The following is an 18129-nucleotide window of genomic DNA, read 5'->3' as shown; positions in this document are numbered from 1 at the left end:
CAGCAATGCACAAATGAATTTTAAAAACTCTTCACCAGGATGTCCAGAACCCCATTGGGTGAAGCAAGGGGCCAACTTTCCTTTCTCAGCCATCTCTGGGGCAATTCTTCACATAGCAACCATGAAGGGTACCTCCTGACTGACAGTGGTGACCTGGTGCATAGCTCCATTTTAAACATAGCACCAATACCAGGAATCCCAGAAGATCTTGGCTGTGGTAAGTACTTCCACTCATGGTGAGTACATGACAGTGCAAGCAGTGCACCATAGAAAAGTGATGCACAAATAATGGGAGAAATGTCTGAGAAAACAGAGAGAAACTCTCCACAAAACTCCCTGAAATTGACAAATTCAGTCAAATTTCATCCTAGGATCATTCCAGAATGAATAAATTGTCTTATGGTTATGCAGGTTCAGCCTGTACTCATTAGAAATATTGTACATGTACATACTGTATTGAAACATTTCAGATTCTGACGGGCTTGACAGGATGTGTCTCCTTTGCCAGGAAATCGAGTACTAGAGGGCACAAATAGGAGAATAAGGATTCTCCCATTTACTGGAGCTAAAGAGGAATTACTTCTCTCAGAGATTAATTAATATTCTCTACCCCAGAGATTAGTGGATACTAGACCATTGAATATACGAGACCATTGAATATGGCTGAATGAGACAGATTTTTGATCTACAATGCTGTAGTGGACAGTCTTGATCAGATTAGCCATGGTACTATTGAATGGCATAGCAGACTCAAGGGCTGGAATAGCTTACTCCTGCTTTCATGTCCTTGGAGCTTAAAATGAGGCATATTACTTTTATTTGTGCACCAATATTCCTCATGTATATTATTACATTCAAATGTTATTATTCACTTGAAGTGAGAGATACAAAATTGAGTTTGTCATTAATGCGTACATTTAATGATGTATGAAAGGAATTGCAAAATGGTTTCTGTTCTACTACTAGTATTTGGTAGTTTGTGCTTGAATACTTATCTTTCTATAAAAATAACACACCCTAGCAAGCAAGCAGTGCCCCATTCTAGGCTGGGAATGAAGGTTCAAACCTCTATCTAATTTCCTTTTTTGTTGTTTCCATATGAATCTTTTTTTTCTCAGAGAAAGATGACTATCTGGAGTTTCCTTATTTTTTTGCAGGAAGTCAAAGGGCTGTTGGCTTCCTCTCCCCTCCCTTCCTTCCTTTTTTTTCCGAAGGTACTCATCTGTAAAAAAAAAGAACGAAGTAATTTTGTTCCTGTTCTCCTTCTTGGGTAGCTTCAAACAGTGGCAGAATAAGTTCCTTCTTTTAATTAAATCTCTGTGTGGAGGCTGTGAAGAGCAGGTAGACAATTCTGTGCTCTGTAGACATTAAAGATACTCACTGGTAAGTAGCACTGAGTATTGTAATTTTGAGCTTTTGACACTTAAATTGACTGAAAGGTAATATTCTTAAGATTTTAAATCTAATTCATGAACAAATGTAATTAATTATGAATATATAGTATCATGTAGGATTTACACAATGCTACAAAGCTGTCTGCTGGTTTAGTTGAGTTTCTTCACTGGTAATTCTATGGTTGTAAAAATACTATATTTTTAGAATTAAAGAAATAGGAAGTCATTATGAACGCAAGTGCTGGTGACCAGTCAGAGATATCCAGTTCTTTCTGTATCTTTGTGCTGAAAGCAAGTTTAGTTCAAAATGTACAAACAATCAAACTTTCAGCAGAGCCTCCCTTCCCATTCAGTTACAGAGTTTTAAGTTAGTTCTTCAAAACAATATTTTTCATATGTTTAAAAAAGGAAATAGTGCTGATGGTAATGCTTGGCCAGCTGAATAATTTGTATACAATCAAAATGTTCACCCAAGAAACAACGTTTACAGGTTCTACTGATGTGTTACATTGGTTAAGCATTCAAATATGCATAACCAGGATAATGTTATTAAATTTTATTTGTGAGCATTTGCTCTATTATAGTTTTAATAGACTAACATTCAAATTGATAAATATACTTAAAAGATTGAGAATGATCAGATTTGCCTGCTTTTGGGGTTGGTGCTACAGAAGACAACACGACAGAGGGTTACACAATATTGACACACTGTGGTATGTAGGAAACATGAAATCAGATTGAAATTTGCACATTATACAGAGCAAATACATTGTACTGCACCGAGTAAAAATAGCATTAAGAATTCTCAATGTTTAAGCTCAAGGGGGTTAAAAAACATATTTCAACCGTTTTTTTAACTTTTAATAGCTTAGCAAATTGTGGAATTTTTTCAATCAAAGTTAAAAAATTATCAAGAATTAATTTGGTGACTTGTGTCAGGTAATAGGCTATGAAGCCAAGCATGGCTTTATTGTGTAAAATAAAACTGTCTTCCTCCAGCTGCAGGTACTAAACTAATTGCATTAGGCAACACTTTGCAAAAGAAAATAGTAATTTAAGCTAAATATTTCTTTCTCTCACACACACATGGACACACACAAAATTGTTGTAATATGGATATTCTTCAAGATCATACCAGAAAGGTTTATTTGGTGGGATAGTCATGCTTAAATGCAGAAGGACAAACTGAAACTAAAAGTATTAAAAACGGGAAGCATCAAATCTTCTATCTGGGCTTAAAGGTAAATTCCCAGGGAGAAATAAAAAAAACTGCAACAACAAAAACACTATCCTGCCCCTTTGTCAGTGAAGTATATCATGTTTAAACCTGCTTGTTCGTTTTCACTTCTGTATTTCAGCAATCTATTACAAATCTTTCACAGATTTCCACTGAACTACTTACGGTCAACAATTCCAACACTTTGAGGAGTTAGTTCATAAATTTCCACAGGGGATCCTGCATGACATCAAGACAAGTATTGAAATAGGTTTTGTACAATAAATCTAATTAAGGTGTAGTCAGTCACTCTGCTTTGATAAAGAATATTAATAGAATGACATCCCTGAGTGCAGCATTCATGTGAAGCACTTCCAAAATGATTTTCTGAGATATGATCAGGTGCTCTATCAATGTAAGTTCTTTACTTTGCTTTTTAAGTTCTGCACTGGTAATAACTGGAAAATGGAGATACAACCATAATCCGATCAGCCATGATCTTATTGAATGGCACAGCAGGTTTCTGAATGGCCTATTCCTGCTCCTGATTAGAGTGGTGCTGGAAAAGCACAGCAGGTCAGGCAGCATCCGAGGAGCAGGAAAATCGACGTTTCGGGCAAAAGCCCTTCATTAAGGCTTTTGCCCGAAACGTTGATTTTCCTGCTCCTTGGATGCTGCCTGACCTGCTGTGCTTTTCTAGCACCACTCTAATCTAGACTCTGATCTCCAGCATCTGCAGTCCTCACTTTTGCCATTCCTGCTCCTGTTTCTTCTGTTCTTACTTTGTATTTGCATGATGGGAAAAGACGATTACCATTTCTCAGTAGCAAATATAATTAACTTCTTATGTTCTACACACACTTCCACTGACTTATGTCCTGCGAGAGGATTGAGTGGTCTAGTGGGACAGCATACCGTCCCTTCACATCTGGGACCTGAATCCAAAGCTAACTCAGACTGAGAAAATTCTATTGCTTGTTGAAATGAATGGGTTGACATTGCACTATGTTAACAATGAATACATCAATATGTCTACATGAAATAAAAATTGTAGAAAACAGAAACAGTAGTAGGCCATTCTGTTTACTCTGCCAGTTAATATGAACATTTCAGAACCTCTCCCTCAACACTATATTCCCATGCTGTCCCGATACCCCTGGATACTTTTAACATCTGTTAATCAGTCTATTTCTTTCGTCAGTACATTCAATGATTTTGCCTCCATAACGTTCTGTGATAGAGAATGTTAATCACCCTCTGAGTAAAGAAAGCTCTCTTCATCTCAGTCTGAAATGGCCTGCCATGATTCAAGGCTCCTTGTTTTGGATCCTCAGGCCAATAATGTTGGACTTGCTCTTCACAGCATTTTAGTTTCCAGGCAACTGAGGCACCCAAACTCCAAGACCAGAGCTGTCGAAGAACTAAATACACAACACATTGGCCAGCATCTATAAAGGAGGAGAAAGTGAGGACTGCAGATGCTGGAGATCAAAGTCGAGAGTGTGGTGCTGGAAAAGCACAGCAGGTCAGGCAGCATCCGAGGAGCAGGAGAATCGACGTTTTGGGCATAAGCCCTTCACAAGCTCACAAGCCTCATTATCTCGCCACCCTTCAGGCACTCTGCCTGTATTCCTGATGAAGGGCTTTTGCCCGAAACATTGATTTTCCTGCTCCTCGGATGCTGTCTGAACTGCTGTGCTTTTCCAGCACCACTCTAATCCAGAATCTGATTTCCAGCATCTGCAGTCATTGTTTTTACCTCATTCATGAGAAGGGCTTATGTCCAAAACGCTGATCCTCCTGCTTTTCGGATGCTGCCTGACCGGTTGTGCTTTTCCAGTACCACACACTCAACAACATCTATAAAGGGAAAGGATAAGTAAATGTTTTTGGTGCAACCAAATTCTTTGCCAATCTTGTTTATTTTCACTTTCTCATTTACATTTCTAATACTTATGCTTTTTACTTCAAACTGCATTTATAGTTTACCGATAGTTCTCTTTCTTTGAAATCAGAAGGTACAGGGTCAACTCCCATTAACAGGTGCAGGGTCAACTCCCATTAACTCCCAGAAGGTGCAGGCACAATGGGCTAAATAGCCTCCTTCTGTGCCATAACAATTTTCTGATTCTGTGACACTATGTAATGTGGTTCTACACTGTTGATGGTGCTGCCTTTTGGATGAAAAAAATAAAATAAGGTCTCACTCCTGAGGCATTTTGATGGCACATCTGCACAAGATGGCTAATTTTTATCTTTGAACCAAAAGTTTCGCCAGATTGATTCCAGAGATGGCAGGATTGTGATATGAGGAGAGATCGGGTTGACCAGGCCTACATTCACTGGAGTTTAGGAGAATGAGAGGTGATCTCATGGTAACTTTCCATGGGCAAATTGGTTGTCAAAAATAACTTTCTGGCCATGAAATATTTTGCAGCATATTAAGATCCATATAGATATAAAGCTAAAGTATATCATTCCTGCAGGAATTGGTTTAGCTCATTGGCTGGATTGTTGGTTTACAGAGTAATGTGATGCCAACATTGTGGGTTCAATTCCCATCAACAGTTTGATGTTACCATGAAGGACTCTCCTTCTCATCCTTTTCCCTCGCTTGAGGTCTGGTAGCCCTCAGGTTAAATCACCACCAATTGCTTCGTTCAAAATGAGAGCAATCTCTATGGGTTGGTAAGACTATGGTGACACAACAGGGGCCAATAGGTCATTCACAGTGGTGACTATCTTCCCCTACTACTCCTGCTGATTCTGATTCTGATCTTTCCAGCATTTGTAGTTCTTTGACAGTCTGAGAGTGGGCAAAGCAGTGGATGCATTACCATGAAGATATTATATAGAACTGGGTTTGAGATTAATTTGCAAAATACAATAAAGTGTTGTATTCAGTTGCACTAATATTCCATGAGTGACTCGGAAAAAAGCCATACTGATAAAATAATCATAAAATGGAGTAATGTGGTACCACTGGTGTGATGGTGGAGTCGAAAGACAAAAAAAAAAGTTTTTTAAAAAATGTTTGTGTATTCATTCTTCATAAATAGTAATGTTGAAGGTTAATGAGCTCATGCTGAAAATGTAGAAAGAACTGTTTGAGATTTAACATTTCTCTGGTTTAGCAAAATAAAGGGATTCTGTGGTGCTATATTGAATAAAAACTCAGGAAGAAATCAACTAGGAGACAGTGAGGTCTGCAGATGCTGGAGATCAGAGTTGAGACTGAGTTGCTGGAAAACCCCAGGGCGTCAATTTTCCTGCTCTTGAATGCTGCCTGACCTGCTGTGCTTTTCCAGCAACACACTCTCAACACCTAAAAACTCAAGAAGACAAACAGGACCAGCCACATAATTACTATGGTTACAAGAGGTCAGAGACTGGGAAGTCTCTGGTGAAAAACCCGTCTCCTCACTTTCCACCTGCCAACTATTTACACGACACAAGTCAGGAATGTGATGGAAGACACCCCATTTGAGTGCAGCTCCAATAACAGTGCAGAAATGTGATGCCACCCACTCAAAGCAGCTGACTTGATTGGCACCCCACTTGCCACTGCAAGTATAGAAACATAGAAAACAGAAGCAGAATTAGTTAATTCGGCCCATCAAGCCTGTTCCGCCATTCAATATGATCATGGATGATCTTCTAACTCATCACCATACTCCTGCTGCCTTCCCATACCCTTCAACACTTATAATGCATAGAAATGTATTTCTTTCTTAAATACATTGAGTGATTTCTCCTCCAAAGTTCCATAGATTCATCACATTCTGAGTGAAGAAATGTCACGTCATCTCAGACCTAGTTGTCGTACCCCATATCCTGAGACCATGACCTCATGTTCTAAATCCACCACATTTAGGAAACATCATCCCCGCATCAATCTGTCCAGCCAAAGAATATCAGAATCTTATATTTTTCAATGAGATCACCTGTCATCCTTATAAACTCCAGTGAATGTAGGTCTAGTTGATCTAATCTTGCCTCATACCACAATCCTGTCATCCCGAGAATCAATCTGTTGACTATTCACTGTACTGTCTCTATGGGGAGTGTATTTTCTTGGATAAGGAGACCAAACAACGCACAATATTCCAGGCGTGGTTTCACAAAGCTTTGTATGACATCCTTGCTTCAGGACTCAAACCCCCTTGCAAAATAGGTCATTATTCCATTTTCTTCCTGAACTACTTGCTGCATCTACTTTCAGTGACTGGAGCACAAGGGCACCCAGATGCCATGTTGTACATCAACATTTCCAAATTTAAACAATAGCGTTCCATTCTGTTTTTTTCCTATCTGAGTAGGTAACTTTCCACTTATCTACTTTGTACTGTATTTGCAACTTATTCAACTAAAATATCTTAAAGCCTACTTACTTTCTTCTCACCACTCACACTCTTACAGAGTTTTATGTCATCAGCAAACCTGAAAGTATTATATTTATTTTCATCATTTAAATCATTAATATATATCGTGAATAGCTGGGGCTAAGCACTGATCACTGTAGTACTCCACCTGTCACTGCCTTCCACTGTGAACAATGATCATTTATTCCTATTCACTATTTCCTGTCTACTAAACAATTTTCAGTCATGTCAACATATTACCCCCAATTACTTGTGCTTTAACTTTGCTCACTAGCCTTCTATGTGGTCTTTATCAAAAGCTTTCTCAAAATCCAAATGTTCCACATCCACTTTTTTCCCTTATTTATTCCCATTCACTCTCTCTAGCACAGATGAACAGTGGCAACATTATATATTATAAATAAGATGCATTGCAGCAACTCACCCAAGACTTCTTTCAAATGTATGAAGTCCACTATCTAGAATGATAAGGAGAGCAAACTGAATGAAACCTCATCACCATCAAGTCTGATTTGGAAATACCATTCTGATTTGGAAATTTTTCACCACTTCTTCACTGTCCCTTTGTCAAAGTCTTGAATATCCTTCTTAACAGGTGATACAGTACAGCATTTGAATGCTTCTGGCATGAGGTAGTTACAAAGTATTAAACAATAACAACAACATGAAAGTGTAATATGGCAGATGCTGGAAGTCTGAAATAAAAACAGATGTGTTTGAAAGGCACATCAGTTCTGGTAATATTTTAGATCAATGACCTTTCATCAGAAATCCTTGCTTGTGACTACCAACGCTAATCGTAAAGTCATCCCATAAATTTACATCTTTTGGAAATTGAACTAAGATGGTACCATTTAAACAGTCATATCTGCAGATCCATTCAATTATATTGGTTATTGCTACAAGCTCTGAATTCCAATTACAGTTTTTAGTATCTGCCATTAACTATAATTGACAATTTTATCGATTGCTACTCTCTTCTTTTTTTCTCTGCTTTTATTGAGACAATTGCCATTAGACTCATTCTGAGAAAACTTGTATCATAAAGGAAAAGGAGCAAAGATGGATATATGGAGTTATGTCACAGAGCAGCCAATATCTCATTGAATGGCAGAGAAGATTTGTGAGAAAGACTAAAACTAACACAGAGAATGCTGGAGAAACTCAGCTGGTCTGGCAATGGTTAACATCATAGGAATATAAGTTAGGGGAATGTGAGAAAGATACAAATGAACGAAGGGACTGACAGAAAGATAAATGAGACAACAGAGAAATGAAACTGAAATAGAGATTTGGAAATAGAAGTGGAAGAAAAGAGATCATTATGGAATTGAAGAAAAGATAGCAGGATGAGAGTAAGGAAGAAGAGGAATGCAACAGTGAGGGAGGTGAAAGGAAGAAGTCGTGGCAGAATGAAAAACAGAAGTGGTGGAGAAAAGAAGAAATAGAAATACAGGGAAAGAGATTTTTAAAAATTCACTCATGTGTGAGGGCATCGCTTGCTGGGCCAGCATTTTTTGCCCACTCCTAGCTGTTCTTGAGAAAGGGAGTGGTGAGCCACCTTCATGAAGTACTGATATCAATTTGGCATTAGTGCATCCACAATGCTGTTAAAGAAGGAGTTCCAGGATTTTTACCCAAAGACACTGAAGGAATGGTGACACATTTTTAAGTCAGATGGTGAGTGGCTTGGAGGGGAAATTGAATGTGTTGGTGGATAGAACAACAAATGAAGGAGGAGAGCATTAGAAAAGCAGAAGTGAAAGAGGAGGGAGACATTGAAGCAGTGTGGAAAGCATTAAAATATCAGTGAAAGAAAGAGCTACATTCTTGGTGCGAGACTAAGAAGGCATTGTCAGTTTGACATTCCTGGGTCAATAAAGGTTGAATACAAACTAACAGATAACTTTGTTCAAATTCATTATCAAGAATGACAATTGGTTTGAAAGAGTGCTTGAGTGAAGGTATACAGTATAGGTAGAAACTTGTGTGGGGAGAGCATGCATCTGGACATGGCTTCAGCATTGCTAAGTCCGCTGTGTGAATGGTTGCACGTTTGCAAAACAACTTTGCTTCATCTGCAAAGTGACAGGCGTTTTGTCCAGCATTATGCTCAGTTTTTGAAACTTGGAACTCCAGTGCAAGGGTGTTCCAATGTTCTCACAAAACTGCACTGATCAATGTTGTAAGGTATGCTTTATCCATTCATACACTTAGAACTAGTCCCCAGAATATGTCTAGCAACTTGGAATGAGGAATGTATACATTTGGTTTTCCAGCCTGAATTTATACCAATCAGTAAATTTGATGTTAAGATTCTTGAAGTGTAATATTCACAGAAATGAAACCTGACAGTTTATAGCATTAACTATTGTGGAGTTAATCAAAGCGACAAACAATTAAGGATCTTAAGTCGGCATTTCCACCACGTCCAGAGGGATGCCACCACCAGTCACACATTCCTCTCCTCTCCTTTGTCAGCCTTCTACAAGGATGTTCCCTCCATAACACCTTGGTCCACTCCCAACCTCTCCTCATACCCCCATGGTACCCTCCTATGCAATCACAAAAGGTGTAACATCTGCCCATTTACTTCCTTCTTCCTCACTATTCAAGGCCCAGGCACACCTCTCAGGTGTGAAATGCAGTGATTTATCTGCATTTCATTCAATCTAGTTTGTTCTATTCATTGCTCACAATGTGGTCTCCTCTACATTGTGGAGATGAAGTGGAGACTAGGTGACCACTTTGTGGGACACCTACACTCTGTCTGCAAAAATGACCCCAAGCTTCCCTGATATTTGCCAATTCAACACACCACCCTGTTCCCTGGCCAACATCTCCGTCTCGAGCCTGCTGCAGTGCTCCAGTAAAGTTCAGCATAAGCTGGAAGAACAACACCTAATTTTCTGCTTGAGAACCCTGCAGTTTTCAGGATTCATTATCAAATTCAATAATTTTAGAGCCTGAACATTCCTTCCATGTTCTTTTCCCACCCCCTACACTCTGGCCCGCTCACCGTATGGGCCTGATAAAGGGTTAATGTCGATTTTCCTGATCCTTGGATGCTGCCTGACCTGTTGTGCTTTTCCAGCACCACACTCTTTACTCTATTTTCATCATAGCCAATCCATTTTCACCCACTAATGGTCCAATATTATCAGCTTTACTTTCTCCCTAGCTCATCATTATCCATTCCTTTGTCTGCCCAACTGCTATTATCTCTCTCTGAGCTTTATCTCTGCCTATTGTTTATTGCTGGCCTCACCCCCACCCCAACCCCTTCCCACCCCACCTGGCTTCAGCATATATACCAACATTTTCCGAGCTACAATCAGTTCTGAAGAAGGTTCACTGGAGCCAAAATTTTAAAACTGTTTCTCGCTCCACAGTAGCTGTCAGACCTACTCTGTTTCCACAGCAATTTCTGTTTTGTTTCAATTAATTACTTTTCTTTTTGCCATGTTAAAAGCTTGTCATATTTTCTTTATTTCATTCGTACAAAATGCTGCTAATATTATGTCAGTAGTTAAAGGTGATGGACAAAAGCTGTGAGGAGCTACAATCTCTGTAATAGTTCTTAAAAACTAGTGGCAGCTTTTTGGCACCAGTAACACCCACTCAGGGACTTTTTCTATCTTGTAAATTCTTTTATCCAGAAAAAGACTTTAAAATCAAACTTGATAATGATCAGGAATGAAAAGACATTTCACATTGTCAGTAAACCTAGCATCAAAGTTGAAACTGCTAGTACAAGCATTCCTGAAGAAGGGCCTGTGCCCGAAACGTCGAATCTCCTGTTCCCTGGATGCTGCCTGACCTGCTGTGCTGTTCCAGCAATAAAGTTTCAACCTAGCATCAAAACCTAGCATGGAAAAAAGAACACAGGCATGGACTATTTTCTAAACAGTGAGAAAATTCATAAACCCAAAATACAAGGGGATCCAAAACTGCTAGTACAAGATTCTCTAAAGGTTGACTTGCAGGTTGAGTCCTTGGTTAGGAAAGCAAATGTAATGTATTCACTTATCTCAAGAGGGTTGGCATGTAAAAGCAGTGATGTGCTATGAGACTTTATAAAGCTCTAGTTAGGCCCCATTTAGAATACTGTATTCAGTATTGGGCCCCACACCTCAGGAAGGACATACTGGCACTGGAGCGTGTCCAGTGGAGATTCACATGGATGATCCTGGAATCGTAGGACTAACGTACAATGAACAGCTAAGGATCCTGGGATTGTATTCATTAGAGTTTAGAATGTTGAGGGGAGATCTAATAGAAACTTACAAGATCATTCATGGCTTCGAAAGTATGGATGCTGGGAAATTGTTTCCGTCAGGCTGGGATACTAGGACCCCTGGGCACAGCCTTAGAATTAGAGGGGGTCAATTTAGAACAGAAATGGGGAGACATTTCTTCAGCCAAAGAATGGTGGGCCTGTGGAATTCATTGCCATGGAGTGCAGTGGAGGCCAGAATGTTAAATGTCTTCAAGGCAGAGATTGATAAATTCTTAATCTCGCAAGGAATTAAGGGATATGGGTAAGTGGCGTTGAAGTGCCCATCAGATATGATTGAATGGCGGAGTGGACTCGATGGGCTAAATGGCCTTATTTCCACTCCTATTTCTTATGTTCTTAAGTATGGATTATCACTTTCCTAGAATACCCCCTTTCTTACTGCATTCTGTTCCACCAGTCTGTTTACTGGAAAACATTCTACATTAGGTGTGAGGATTGATTACCTAGATCTAGAATTATGGAAAATGTTTTGATGTGTTATCATTGCGCAGACTTGCCTGACGATAGCACACAATATAAATTGGGTAATTTTGATGTTTCCAATGGCACATATTGCACTAACTTGAGACTCTAATTCAGGCTGTCAGCAGTGAGAGATACCATCAGCAACACAATGTCAGAAAATAATTGTTTCATTGTCAATGACATTGTGCAATTTGTTAACAGGAGAAGTAAACAAGACAATGAAGCCAGATGATGTCAGCTTTTATGGAGCCCAGCTGAGATCAGATTTTCTTTTATTCATTCACAGGATATGGACATTATGGACCAGATCTAGTCTATAGGGGCAGGTCCAGCCACAGTGCTGTTAACAAGGTGTTACAGGATTTTGACCAATTGACCAAAACTATAGTTCCAAGTCAGGATGGTATGTGGCTTGGAGGGAACTTGCAGGTGCTGATGTTTCCACACATCTGCTGTTCCAAGGTGACAGGGGCTCACAGGTTTGGAAGATGCTATTGAAGGATCTTTGGTGAGTTGCTACATTACATTTTGCAGATGGTACACACTACTGATACTGTATACTGATGGTGGGTAGGGAGGAGTTAATATTGAAGATGTGAATGTGTTGCTTTATCCTGAATGATATCAAACTTCTTAATTATTATTGGAGCTGCACTCATCCAGGTAGTTATAGAGTACTCTGTCATGTTTCAGACTTGTGCATTGTAGATAGTGGACAGGCATTTGGAAGACAGCAGATAAATTAGTCATTGCTGGGTTCCTAGCCTTGGAGTTGTTCTTGCCATCAGATATTTATAACTCTGGTGCAGTTCTGTTTCTGGTCAATGGTAAAGCCCCCAGGATTTTGATAGTGGAGCATTCAGTGATGGTTATGCTAATGAATGTCAAGGGAAGATGGTTAGATTCTCTCGTTGGAGATACGGATATATAAAAATGGAGCAGGAATTTGTCATTTAGCCACTGGCTGCGCTATTTAATAAGATCATCCTGATATGATTGTAACCTCAAGTGCTCATTCCTGCTTATCCTTGATAACCTTCCAGCCCTTCCATACCCAACCTTCGCCTCTGAAATGTTGAAAGGCTCTGATTCCACCCACATTTCAGGACAAGATTCAGGACAAAGATTTGTGACACCTGGGGACAGAAGATCCCCAACTGACGTTTCTACTTTTTCCTCATAATCCTCAATTCTCTTACTGATTCAAAATCTGTCTGTCTTAGCCTTGACAACCCAGCCTCCACAGCCTGCTATGGTAAAGAATTCCACAGATTTACTACACACTGAGAGAGGAAATTTCTCCTCATTTGGGTCCTAACTGGGTGACTTCCTACTCTGGAACTATGCCCTCTGGTCCTAAACTGTCCCACCAGAGGAGACAACTTCTCCATATCTACCCATATCAAGTCCCCTAAGAATCAATTATGTTTCAATAAGATCACCTCTCATTGCTCTCAACTCCAATGAATAAAGACCCAGCTTATGCTCTAAAGAAAAGTCCCTCAGTATCCAGGATTAACCTAATGAATAACCTTCTCTGATCTGCCCACAATACCGGGATATCTTTCCTTAAATAAGGGCATCAAAATTGTTCAAAGTAGTCGAGGTGTAGTCTAACTAGTGCCTTGTATAGATTTAGCAAGATTTCCCTACTTTTATACTCCATCCCCTTTGAAATAAAGGCCACCATTCCATTTGCCTTTCCCTGTTAACCTGCTGAACTTGCATGCCAGACTTGTGTAAATTACGCACAAGGACTCCCAAATGCCACTCAGCACAGAGAACAGACTCCTTTCTGCAGTCTTCTGCATTTCAATATTATTCACCCCCCATTCTTCCCAACAAAATGCATAACATCACATTTTCCCACTTTATATTTCATCTACCAGGTTTTTACCCATTCCTTTAACCGATGTATATCTTTCTCCAGACTCTTTGTGGCATCCTCACCACTTGCCATCCCACCTATTTACAAGTGTCCTGTATAACTGAAGCATAACTTCCTCACTTTTGTGCTTAACTCTCCTTGCAATAAATGATAACATTCTATCAACTTTCTTAATTTTTTTTGCTGTTCATTTAACTTTCCTGATTACTTGCGGCCATTGCCTGCCACTTGTGTAGGGCATATGCTGTTTTCCACTTCACAGCCAAGGGCTGGATGTTGTTCAGATCTTACTGTGTACAGACACAGACTGCTTCAGTATCTGAGGAGTTGTCAATGATGCTGAACATTGTGTAATCGTCAGTGAACCTCATACCTTATAATGGAGGGAGAGTCATTAATGAAGCCACTGAAGATTATTTCCTATGTTGCCTTCTTTATTGCCTAAAATATCCAAATGGTTGTTGATCACAGTGGACTGAAGTGGTGCCAGAAAAGAACTCTGTGGGAAGTCACTACCCACTTCCTACCACCTGAGAGATGTCTGCAAGACTGATTCAGTGTCTTCCTTTCTTCCCGTTTAGCCAGTTTTTAATTTAACTTGCACACCCTCTCCCTAGTTTCTGTATACTTACACTGTTCTAATAATCTTTTCTGTGAAATCTTGTCAAAACATAAGGCCATTTGCAGCTTATCTACTAAAGTTGTCCCAAATAACTGAATCAGCTTTTTCAAATGTAGTCTTGCTTCTGCTGTTAATTCAGTTCTTATCTTTCTCATTAGGTATTTCATTAAAAATTCCAAACTTTTTTAAGCTGATTTGTTACATTAATGAAGTGTCCTTTAATTACTGATAAGAATTATAAAATCATAAAATCAGGAAGCACATTGGGATGCTACCCTGCTCCTCAATTCTGCACCAGTCCTTTCGAAGATCAAATATTCCTCCCCATATCCCTCCAATGCTTTTTTCCAACATCCAGTTTAGTTTGGAAGTTATTGCTGACTTTGTATCCATCACCGTGTTCAGGATTATATTTTCGTTTATCACTACCTGCTGTGTAAAGTAATACACCCCTACAGTGACTCTAGTTTATTTGTTAACCACTGTCACACTGTGATCTCTGGCTGGTGATCCTTGAGCCATTAAAGCTATTTACTTATTATACTTAAGCCATTACAATTTCAAACATCACTATCAAATCCTCTCTATCTATCTCAGTTCTAAGCAGAACAACCTCTACTTCTTCGGTCCAGCCATGGAACTGTCATCCCTCATCTGTGGATCCATTTCTTCTGTACTCTATTCAAAATCCTTGCTTCCATACTGATGAATTGGGCGCTTAACGCCAGCTGGGGCTAATCTAGTGTTCCATGTTATTCTGAAGGCCCTACAATTCTACATTGTAATTTACCAGTTGTCCACAATAATTCCAGTATGACATCCAGAGAAATGTTTTCATAAAACAGAAAATGTATATTGTTCTCAGAGGCACTGCTTGCGCTCTGTTGGAGTTGCCTCAGCAGGAGAGGGTTACAAGCTCCATGAGATTTCAGTTATTTAGTTCCACCTTAACTGACCCAGTGAAATCCAGACGTGGTTCTTCTGAGAGGACACAAGAAAGTCAAAGCTGGATTCATCACAATGAGAATGCAGCACTAAAGAAAAAGTCATGTGTGTTCGGATCAGAAGGCACAGTAGTAAACTCACTATCCTTTCATCTGTGGGATATGGACTGTAGCCCAGTTCATACTGTACTGTTCTAATAACAGCTCCATATTTCAAATCTATTCGTACATATATAAATATACTTATGAATACAAAATAATATTTTGATGAATTTACATTATATGCTCCTTAAAGCTTTACTTTTCTTACTGTAGTTCAATTATTGATGTGTTATGATATTTTTATAAAGTTTCACACATCTCAGTACTTTTCTAATCTTTCCCTTTAAATGTTTTTGTGATTATCTTGCGTTTATGCTTTCTTGGGCACTGATTCATCAAACAAGAGACAGCATCTCTCTTTTTCTTACCTTATCATCATCTCTTATAATCTTGAATACTGTACTAGGGATGTCTTGTGTCACAGTGGGTATGATTCCTGTCTCTCGACCAGGAACTCAGAATATGAGTCCTATTCCAGGCCTGAATGGCTATGGAGAGTGCATTCATAACACAGCCAAGCTTCCAAGTATGGAGGAATTTTTTTGAGAAAAGATTGAGTAGGATGGGCCTGTACTCATTGGCATTTAGAAAAAAATGGGCTTATTAAATTGAATTGAATTGAATTTATTGTTACGTGTACCGAGGCACACTGAAAAGCTTTGACTTGCAAACAATAAAGGCAGATCACATAGTTAAGTAGCATAGGTAAGTAAACAGCGGCAAAAACAAAAACACAGGTACAGGCGAACGTTAAGAGTTTGTGAGTCCATTCAGTATTCTAATAACAGTAGGGTAGAAACTGTTTCGAAACTGACTGGTGAGTGTGTTCAGGCTTCTGTACCTTCTCCCCGAAGGTAGAGGTTGTAGAAAAGCATTGCCAGCCTTTCCTTGACAGTGAGCCTGGTTGATGGATTCTATAGATGGGAGGTTGGCCTTTGTGATTGTCTGGGCTGAGTTCACCACTCTCTGTAACTGTCTCCGAGCTTGAACGGTACAGTTGCCATACCAGGTAGTGATACATCCAGATAGAATGCTCTCGATGTCACAGCTATGAAAGTTGGCAAGGATATTCGCCGTCATGTCATATTTGCTCAGCTGCCTGAGGAAGAAGAGACGTTGTTGGGCCTTTGTAACCAGTGCGTCCACATGAAGAATCCAAGAAAGCTTGTTGTGGATGACCACTCCTAGGAGCTTGACATTCTATTGAAACATATAAGACTTTTAGGGAGCTTGACAGGGAAATTCTAAAAGATTGTTTCCCATTGTGGGAGAGTTTAGGATCAGACGGCATAATCTTAGAATAAAGGGGCCACCCATTTTTAAAAGAGAGATGAGGAGGAATTTATTTTCTCATTTGGTAGTGAATCTGTGGGAGTTTATTTTACTTCAGAGGGCTTTAGAAACTGAGCCATTAAGAATATTCAAGGCTGAAATAGGCAGATTTTTACTCTGTAAGGGAATCAAGGATTATAGGGAAAAGGCAGAAATGTGGAGTTGAAGGTTATCAGGTCAGTCACAATGTCTTTGAATGGTGGAGCAGTCTCAATACTCCACGTTGACATCTATTGCTCTCATGCACATGTTTTCTTATCAATCTATTCAGAGATGTTATTATACACCTCTAAAGCAGGTGGGACTTGGATCTGGGACTCCTGGCTTAGAGGTAGGGACACTACCACAAAAGCCCTTCTATTGGTCATAAATTATACCCCTGCTTATTAGCAATCTGCAAATCCTTCCAATATGTATATGGCAGGGTGAGCCTTCTGGTCAATCATGCTTGAGTTGTGTGTCACAAGCTATAGCCTCTGGCTTCAATCTAAGGACCTGTTCAAGAAAAAAAATAAGCTTAGCAAAACAGACATAAGCATGTACTTTGCTTGCTTTATGTATCTTAAGATGGAGGACATGAGATTAGATTAGATTCCCTACAGTGTGGAAGTAGGCCCTTCGGCACAACAGGTCCACACCGATCCTCTGAAGAGTAACTCACCCAGACCCATTTCCCTCTGACTAATGCACCTAACACTATGGGCAATTTAGCATGGCTAATTCACCTGACCTGCACATCTTTGGAAAGTGGGAAGAAACCGGAGCACTCGGAAGAAACCCACACAGACACAGGGAGAACATGCAAACTCCACACAGACAGTCACCTAAAGTTGGAATCAAACCTGGCTCCCTGGCGCTGTAAGGCAACAGTGCTAACCACTGAACCACCGTGCCATCCCGACATTTTCAAAGTTACTAATTTTGCCAGCTTTCTTCTTTAATTTCTCAGCTGTGGTGAAGACCTCTGAATTAACCCCACAGTGACTGGTATCCATCACCAAGTGATCTTTTATTTGTACCTGAACAGACCTTGACTATAGTACTATCTTATACAGAATCAGGCACCAGAGTGTCAGTGTCTCATTTTTTTATATGTGACAGCTGAGTCTCCCTGACTGGACCAGATTAACAGACCCAATCAGGAAAGTCATATTCTATGCAGTCCAGCTGGCTAACCTTACCACAATCACTACAAACCCTAATTTCTCATACTCCCTAATTTGTAATTTTCTCAAAACATGGAATATAAAATATTGTATTTATTATCACAAAGAACATTTGGAAATTGTGATGTGAACTTTAATCTATAAGCATGCTTCCAAACCCTGGGTAGCAGAGTCATCTGAGTCTTTAGGGGATGATTATCCCTACCCTTTTGAAAACCACCCTAAGCACTTTTAAGAATGACATGCTCAGAGTTATGGCCAACAGTGAAACTGGCAAATATTAGGCTGAAGTGGCAGAAGTGCTAGAATCTTGAGGAA

The 18129-nt window shown here is 39.6% G+C and overlaps 1 protein-coding gene across 2 annotated transcripts in view; it reads left to right on the top strand.

The window, feature by feature from the left end:
* The first annotated feature begins 1236 nt into the window (after positions 1-1236).
* The window catches only part of znf366 (zinc finger protein 366), a 64857-nt gene continuing 47964 nt past the window's right edge, over positions 1237-18129 (top strand). For both annotated transcript variants that reach the window (XM_088000028.1, XM_088000018.1), the window contains exon 1: positions 1237-1383. The gene's annotated coding sequence lies outside the window, so the exon portion shown is untranslated. The remainder of the gene's footprint in view (positions 1384-18129) is intronic.

The sequence above is a fragment of the Chiloscyllium plagiosum genome, unplaced genomic scaffold (genome assembly GCF_037043375.1).
Source record: "Chiloscyllium plagiosum isolate Xiang-an unplaced genomic scaffold, Cpla_swu_hap1 HiC_scaffold_2, whole genome shotgun sequence".
Taxonomy (NCBI): domain Eukaryota; kingdom Metazoa; phylum Chordata; class Chondrichthyes; order Orectolobiformes; family Hemiscylliidae; genus Chiloscyllium; species Chiloscyllium plagiosum.
This window is presented reverse-complemented; position numbering and strand designations above follow the sequence as displayed.